The sequence below is a fragment of the Cervus elaphus genome, chromosome 5 (assembly GCF_910594005.1).
Source record: "Cervus elaphus chromosome 5, mCerEla1.1, whole genome shotgun sequence".
In the NCBI taxonomy this organism is placed as follows: domain Eukaryota; kingdom Metazoa; phylum Chordata; class Mammalia; order Artiodactyla; family Cervidae; genus Cervus; species Cervus elaphus.
This window is the reverse complement of record NC_057819.1, coordinates 108,663,281-108,670,071: the sequence shown is the minus strand read 5'-3', so window position 1 is coordinate 108,670,071 and position 6,791 is coordinate 108,663,281.

Sequence of the window (6,791 nt, the reverse complement as noted above, 5' to 3'; positions counted from 1 at the left end):
CTGCAGATCCTGTCACATTCTCCGGGAACCCCGCACCCCAGTCCAAGAGGGGGACTTTGGGGTAGGAACCAGAGAAGGAGCTGGGACAAGCTGGGAAAGAAGGGCTGGGGCATGGTCCTTTAGATGACTTTAGGACTCCCCAGGCCCACTCCAGCGCCACCAGGTTGTAGCCAGGTCCCAACTGAGAATAATGTCCTAGATGGGGATATTGTCAGAATTAGGGGCCACAGTCCTAGTGTCCACTCTGGTGACTACAAGTGAGGGGCCAAAGCCCACCTTTCCTCCTGAAGCGTAAGTTCCCCAGGCAGGGGCCAGTCAAGGTCATCATCAGATCACTGGCCCCATTCGCAGCATCTGAAGGCAGAGCAAATTCTGTTGAAGATTGAGCGAGTCAATCAAATGAATTGCTAGTTCCCCCTTCCTGGCTTGGTTCAATTCTGCCCTTGTTTTATCCATCCCCCACTTCTTTTCCATTTTCTATTCTTTTATCTTCCCCTACCCTTAACCTTTTCCCTTTTCACGTATTTTTTTTTCCTTTTCTTTGTTCTTTTCTTTCTCTCCTCTGCCTCCATCCCACTGGCCCACCACTCCATCCACACATTCCTTCTCTCTCTCTTTCTCTCTCATATTCTCTTCCAGCATCTCTGGTGCTCCACCCCTTCTTGAGGGGTGGTGCCTGTCTCCCACATGCATGGACTCCACCAAAGGAGAGAGCTTCAGCAGTCTAGGAGAGAGGGGATCAAGGGAGGTTAAGGCTTGCATCACAACCGGATATCTGGTTGAAGTGTTCAGAGGCTGGATGCAAAGCTTTCTTTGAAGCCGGGATTTGTGGGAGGAGTGGAAGAGTGAAGGGGCAGCCTGTGTGAGCCAAGGGCACCTGTCCAGATCCTGATTTCTTTCTGTCACCCCCACTCTCATCTTCCCACAAGAAATCCTCAGCACAGATAGCTGGTGTCCTTTTTTGTGACATCAACCACCAGTTCTTCTTCCTGGTACACTTGTAATTCTGGAGTTCCCTGGGTGGGAAAGTGAGCAGGGGGTGAATTCTGGAGTTCCAGCAGGGGAACTGCTGGAGTAGGGGTAGTCTGCTCAATTGGGTCATCACTGGGCAGAGGACCCCTTTGTCAGAGTCTGGCTTGGACACAGGAAGGATCCAGAATCATTCATTCAGCATCCTTATATGCTGGGCACTTTGCCGGGCACTGGGCACTCAGTGCCTGTCCTCATGGAGCTTACATCTGGTAGAGACAGACAGGAATGAAGTCACATAAGTCAGATTGTAGTTACAACTGTAAACCTTAGGAAGGAAATGAACACAGCTCTGAGCGGCAGCAATCCCAGGCAGGAGGGAGCGTGGCAAGTTCTAGATGCTAACAGAATCCAGCGAAGGGCAGTGTGTCTGGAGCACAGGAAACAAAGACGGGCCAAAGAAGCCACATCAGCAGTTTCAGTCTTGTCCTTACAGCTTTGGACCCAGTAGAGGGTCTGAAACAAGAAGGGTCACAACTAGGTCTACACTTGTCAAAGATCACCATGGTCACTCAAGGGAACAGGTACTGAAAGATGATTGTGGTAGAAAGTGGCTGCTGGAGGCACCCAAGTGAGAACTGATGAGGGTCTGGATCGGGTGGAAGCAGATGGAGACAGAGAAGGGAATGGATTCAAGAGGAATTTGGGAGGCAGAATTTAGAGAAATTGGGATTGGATTGGATGAGGGAGTGTGGTGGTGAAGAATAGGGATGACCAGAGGGACCAAATGGTATGGTACCCTGGAAGAGAGGAAGCTGGGCAGGGGCCAAGTTTAGGGATGAAGACCCTGAGATCAGTGCTTAGTGCAGACACTCTAGTCAATTCCATTCAGTGGATGGTTACTGCAGACCTCCTGGGGCCAGCCTTGCATTGGAGAGAGTTCTGGGGGCAATGACTTCTACCTTCAGAGAGTGCAGGATCAGGAAGGGGAAGAAAATAAACCTCCAAAATGTCTCTTACCCAAGGCAGCATTGGCTGTGTGATTTTTAGTAAGTTGCCTCATCTCTCTAAACCTCATTTCTCCAATGTGTGAAATGGGGTTGTAAGAAGACCACTTTATCCAGCAAGGTAAATGGAAGCCTCCAGAGAGATGCAAGGGATTATAAGGATGCCAGTGGGAGACAAGGGAGGTTTCATGGAGAAATGTGTGTTTTAGAACTGGGCCTGGGAGGGTTGGAAATGCAGGGTTGGAATGGGAGGAAAGGCATCGCTAAATCTGGGAAAGCTGAAACACACACACACATACAGAGAGAGAGAGAGAGAGTGCCTTGGGCAGAGGAAACGTGAAAGAAAAGGCTGGAAAGATAGGCTGGGGCCAACTTCTAGAGCCTTGGAATTCAAGGAGAGAGATTCACAGTCAATTTGGTGGCCACAGAGAGCCAGTGACTGCTCTTGAGTAAGGTATGTTCATGAGCCTTTTGCCAAAGACTTGTCCAGAGAACCTATACCTTGACAGTAGGAGAACTCAGGTTAGAAGACTGAGGCCCTTGAAAGGAGAAAGAGGTGCAAGGTAAGTTGATGGGATTTGTGGATCTCGTGTCAACAGGAAAGTATGGCTTGGGGGCAGGCAAAGAGGTAGACCAGATGACCCCTCCAAAGTTGGTGTTCAACTTCCACTAGATTCAGAATCTTACAGTTTCAGTGTGGAAATACCACAGAACAATAGACGTTCAGCTGGAAGAAAACTTCTGCCCTGTCCTCCTTTTTTGCACAGAGGAGAAAACCAAGGTCTAGAGAAGGGAAGTGACCTGCTTAAAGTCACACAGCTGAGATTCAGGGATTAGAGGAAGGATCTCTGTTGTACTTCAAGATTCTTGGAGGGGGTGGAGGGGTATTAAGGAGCTGGAGGGGCCAGAGAAGCAATTGGGATTGAGGGAGGCTCAACATGTTACAGGGATCCTGCATAATACCTGCCCAGATCTGGGGGTACAGGGTATGAGAGTTGCTCGCCAACTCTCCGCTGAGTCGTGTGGCCAGAGGGGGAAGGGAGCCTGGTGGGCAGGGTGGAACTGCCACATGGAAGACGGTTGATGTGAACCATCTGGCCTGGGCGGAGTGTGGGCTGCAGAGAGGGGAGGAGCAGGAGACTGGAAAGAAGCCATGGTGGGCGGGTAGATGGCGGGTTGGGCTGGGAGTGGCCCGACCCAGAGGCCCCTACCTTCCAGACTGCTGCAGCCCAGATGCCTTCACAGCTACGGCCTGGCCCATCCAACCCGCTGACCTCATTCCCAGCTCTCCCCCCTTGCAGGCCCCCCTCTGCCTGCCACGTAGACTGAAGGCTTTAGCTGTATCTTCTTCTGGGGAGAGAAAAAACAGGACACAGCCGAAGGGAGAGGAAAAGCCTGGAACTCTGCCAGGTCAGGCAGAGTTGGGGGAGCTGATGTGTTCCCTGTGCCCCAGACCACTCTGGGCCTCAGTTTCCCCTCCCCAAACACGCGGCCGGGAAATGGAGGGGAGCATGACAGGGAAGCAAGTTGGAGTGGGCAAGAACCGAGGGAGGTCACTGAAGCCATCCCCAGGCTTCCTTAGGACAGGAGGTGTCATCCTCAGATCCCAGGATGGCACAGAGCAGGACGTCTCCCTCTTTTCAAGAAAGGGGAGTTTCCTGAAGGCCGGGGGTGATGGGCAGTGTCTTCTGTTCTATGCAGCCTTCCTCGCTCCTGCTTGTGGGCAGTGGGACGGCACACTGTCTCCCCTCCCTCAGGCCCTTCTCAGTGACCTTTCCTTGGATCCTGGGTCCAGGCTGCAGCCTCCCTTGGGCTTGCCTTTTTTTTTTTTTTTTAACTTTCTCCTTTTTAAATAAGATTTTTTTTTTTTAATACTTTGGCCTTGCCACATAGCATGTGGGATCTTAGTTCCCTGACCAGAGATCGAACCCATACCCTTGCATTGGAAGTGCGGAGGCTTAACCACTTGGACCACCAGGAAAGTCCCTGGGCTCTGCCTCTTGACCTTTTGCCTTCCCCTGGCCTCCCTGCCCTCCCGGGTCCGGGGTCCTCTCTGGCTGCCCCAGCTGAACGGGGGCCTGTCCCACGACTGCCGCCTCTCCTCAAGGCGTTCCGGGCCTGTGAGTCACCATCGGGAATGTCTGCTCTGGCTGCAGTTTCCTCCCGGCTGGGGACCCTCTTTCCCCTCCTCCCCCAAATGAAGGGCAGAGGGAGCCCCTCCCAGGCAAGGGGCTCTGGAGGAGGGGGAGGGAGGCCCCGTGCAAGACTGTGAGTGAGGCCCTGCACCCCCAGAGCTGTGAGGAGGGGCCTCAGTGACTCCCCCGGACTCCACCTCGCACATGACAGATAGAATGTCTTTGTCCTTTCTCTCATTTCCCAGGTGGGGAAACTGAGGAGGGGCAGGTAGGGGAAGGCCTGCACTGCGTTGGGCTTTGGCTGCTCCCCTCCTCCGTTTCTGGGCTCAGCTATGCCAAGCTGGGAGCCCGCCCACGCCTCTTTCTGAAGGGCCCTGCCCACATTCGAGGCTGGGTCTGGCCAGAGAGCTGGAGAGAGAGACCGCTGCCGCCGCCTCTGCTCCAAGGATGACACGTCTCAAATGAGCTGGGGAGTCCACGTCTGCAGGAGAGGAGGAGGCTGATGCCTGGACCCTGAGAGGCTGCCCCTGGCCCCTCCTCTTCTCCTCCTCCTCCTGCGCAGCCCGGTCCTGCCACCTCTTCCTCTCCAGCCTGGGAACGGACAGGAGCTGGTGGGGGTGGGTGGCGGGGAAGGGCTGGCGTTAGATAAGTTCCAGTCCCCTCCTTTCCAACCACTCTGTTACCCCCACCTTCCCTAATCCCGCTCTCAGCCCTGGATTCCTTGTCAGGAGACCAGGGTCTAGGGCCTGACTTGCCTAGTGACACCCCCACCGTCCCGGCTTTCCACTGCTGAGCCTCAGTTTCCTAATTTGTAAAATAGGAGTCTGGACCAAACAAGTCCCTGCTGGTGAAGTTGGTCTCTGATTCTGTCTCTTCCCCGTCAGACACTCAGGCACTGATACACGCACTCACCTGTACCCCTGACTCACGTTCTTGCTCTCACACATACCCACTCACAACTCGGGCATTCTCCCTTTTGCATGCGCCTGACCCCCTGTTCACTTAGGTGCTGCAGACCCCTGCATCTTCTCAGACAGCCGCTTTCTTCCCTCACCCCCATCACATGGCCCCCGCCTTCCCACCCCTTTTCATTCTTTGCTCCTGAGGTCACTGGCAGGGCGAGGGCAAGAAGGGGCAGTGGGATGAGAGTTGAACCTCAGACCTCTGACCCCGCCAAAGAGCACTCCCACCACCTCTCAGGTCCCTCGGTTGTCCTGAGCGTTCTGAGGTTCTGTGGGAAGGAGGATGGTGGGGGAGAGGAGGAGCGAAGCAGAGAGTGGCTCCTTCCCCTCCCCCCCCAACCCCAGCCCCAGCTGAGCTTTATTAACATTCACTTTCAAAAGCGTCTGTCCATCCTGGAGCCTCCCTGGAAGTGTGATTATTTTTGCAGCTTGCACTGGCCGGGTTGCCCCAGGCTGCACCCTTCTAGGAACTCCGGCCTGAGGGAGACTGGTCAGAGCTCAGAAAGAACTGTTCCAGGGGATGAGCTATCTCTTGGCCAGAAAAGCCGTGGGAATTGTGCGCAGAGCACAGCCCTCAGACCCAGCCCTACTCTGTACCAGGCCATGCCATCAGCACACGTTTGAACTAGCATTCTCCTCGCAAGGCCCTCCCAGGTGGGTGCCGTTATTGCCTCCAATTTCAGAAGAAGAAAGAGAAGCACAGAGAGGCTGAGTCAGTTGCCTGAAGTCACAAAGCTTGAAAGTGGCTGAGCTGGGATTCAGACTCAAGCAGCCTGGCTCCAAAGCTCATAGACTTAACCACTATTCTCCACAGGTCCAAGAGACCCAGAGTGGATTCCAAGGGGTGCTCTCCCCAGTGTGAAGAGTGTTTTTTTGCACAAATACACACACTCCATCTGTGTACATGTAGGCTAAAGATCATAGCATCCCATGGCTGGAAGTGGACTGCCGGCACCATCACAGCTGGCCTAGCGGTGCCATCTCCCTCCTTCTGCCGGGGAACTGTTGAGAGGGGACCGCACTGCAGGGGTCATCCAATTTAATCCTCACAGCAGCTCTGGGAGGTCAGTCTTAATGTCTCTGCTTTACAGATGGGAGAGCTGAGACCCAGAAGGATCAAGGCATCGCCCCAAACCCCCTCCTAGAGCTGAGAGGGAACCCACGTGCTCCAACAGCCAAATCAGGCTTTTTTTTTTAAATCACCCCCTGCCTGCCCCTGCCCAGTATTTTGTGGTAGATGGGGGGCTATGTCCACTCTCACTCTCCTTTCTTCCCAGAGAGCATCCTCCCCAGCGAGCTAGGACATGTGGATCTTGGTTCTGGTTTGCATCTGACATCTTGTGAGGGAAAATACTGAGGTGGTGCCAAAGCCTGGATGGCAGCTCAGAGGTAGGGAGATGTCAGTGGAGTAGGCCAGAAGGGGTGTGGGGGGAGAGGCTGGGGTGAGTGGGGGGACAGGGCTGAGGGTAGGGACATTGCTCTGTTTCTGTTCCATTTTGGTCTTCTGCTTCCATCTATTCTGGACTCTCTAGCTCAGATCTTCTCCTGGCATCTCTGGCTGATTTTCTCCATATCTGTCTCTCTGTATCCCTCTGTCTCCTGTCTTTCCCTGTCCCTTCACTGCTTGTCAGATGCTATCAGGCACTGTCGAGACAATGGATGGGGGACTTGGGCACCCACCATCAGAGTGGACATCCATGTCTGAGCTGGGCCCACTT